A 1,537-nucleotide genomic window follows, 5' to 3' on the forward strand; every position below is an offset into this window, starting at 1 on the left:
CCCACAAACAGTGAGAGGAGGCTCTTGCCTTGCTAGGACATGTAATGCTTATCTGGTTTCACTTATTTGCTGGTCTTTGCTAGTCTTTGTCTTCACTTTGTAAAAAGAAATGTGCCAAAAAACTTCTTGTGGTCTTCTGATTAATATTGGCAGCTTTTGCTGACTTGTGCAGATTTGGAGGAATCTCACTGTTTCTGTTGGATTGAGCCACCACTACTGATTCATGTTTGGTGTTTGCTATTGAACTGGACTGCTGGACCCTGCCAATGATGAGTGAAATTTCTCCAAGGAAGTTCTTCTAAACAGGTCCATAACCCCCTTTTCCTATCAACATTCTTTCACCCCTACCTCTGGTTGATGGGCTAGAAGGGAGGTTGAAGCATTTAAGAAATATTAAACAAACAAACAAACAAACAAACAAACAAAAAAACAAACAAACTAGGTTTGGAAAAATCTAAGCCTAAACCACTATTATAAAGTGATGTGATTGACAGAACCAAATACAGTAGTGACACATGTTGGAACCATCAGCTAGGGTTGTCATGGTACTTACTATTAAGATACTCAAGAGCTGTAGTAGAGAACATGGTCTTTCCTGTTGGAAGGTGAGTTGTTTCAACAGAAAAATGGAGTTTAAGAAAATTGGATGACAATTTTCAGGAATGTTGGTAGACATGGTGTGAAGATATGAAGCAGAGGTTGATGTTTTGGGAGCACAAAGGTGGATGTGGTACCAAAGGGAGCTTACCCTAGTCTGGGCGGATGACTTTAAGCATTCAGAACTAATGAATTCTACTGGTCTGGTGACTGGAGTCTGTTTCTCAAGGCAAGACTTCCAGAGATTTATATGGCTCTGTGCTGGACACCAAGCACCATCCCACCCATCATGAAGCAGTCCTTGAAAATCCCTCAGCACTGAGAGGCTGATCTCTACTAGCCCCACACTTATTAATTTGAAATATCAGATCCCACATGTTTCCCTTTGTTGCCAGAGATCCCTGTCCCTCAGCTATGTAGTCCACACCAGCTTAGAGCTTCCTCCATTTGGGAACCAAAGAGGCCCTTTATGTTCCAGTCAGTATGATGCAAAGAGAAGGGGACAGAGTTGGTAGGAGCCAATGGAAAAGGCCTCTACCAAGCGGTGATGAGGACTCAGCATGGCCACCTTCTCCTTTCCTGCTTCCTGATCCTAATGTTTCCCTAGTGCCAGACACACCCCAATGCTCAAAATAAAGTACCACATAAGCTGTTGTCCTTGGCCAATCCAGCCACTGAGGATGAGGATGCTGATGTGAAGAGGTTTTCATCAGTGCAGCGCTGTGAGGACAGAGGAGGGGAGCTGTGCTTGGGAAAGAGCCTTCCTGTGGAAACATGTGTCCTGCAATTATGCAAGGCTATATGCTACCTCCACCCCTGCCAACTAAAGACACATTTGACTCTTTCCAGTGCCTTTCTCATTACATTTTCTTCTTTCAATTGCTGGATCAAGAAATAATTTTTCTAACCCTGCTAATGATGTGGTAGTCTAGGAAATTCA

This window comes from Mus caroli, unplaced genomic scaffold (genome assembly GCF_978045245.1).
Source record: "Mus caroli unplaced genomic scaffold, Mus_caroli_1 scaffold_4, whole genome shotgun sequence".
Lineage (NCBI taxonomy): Eukaryota > Metazoa > Chordata > Mammalia > Rodentia > Muridae > Mus > Mus caroli.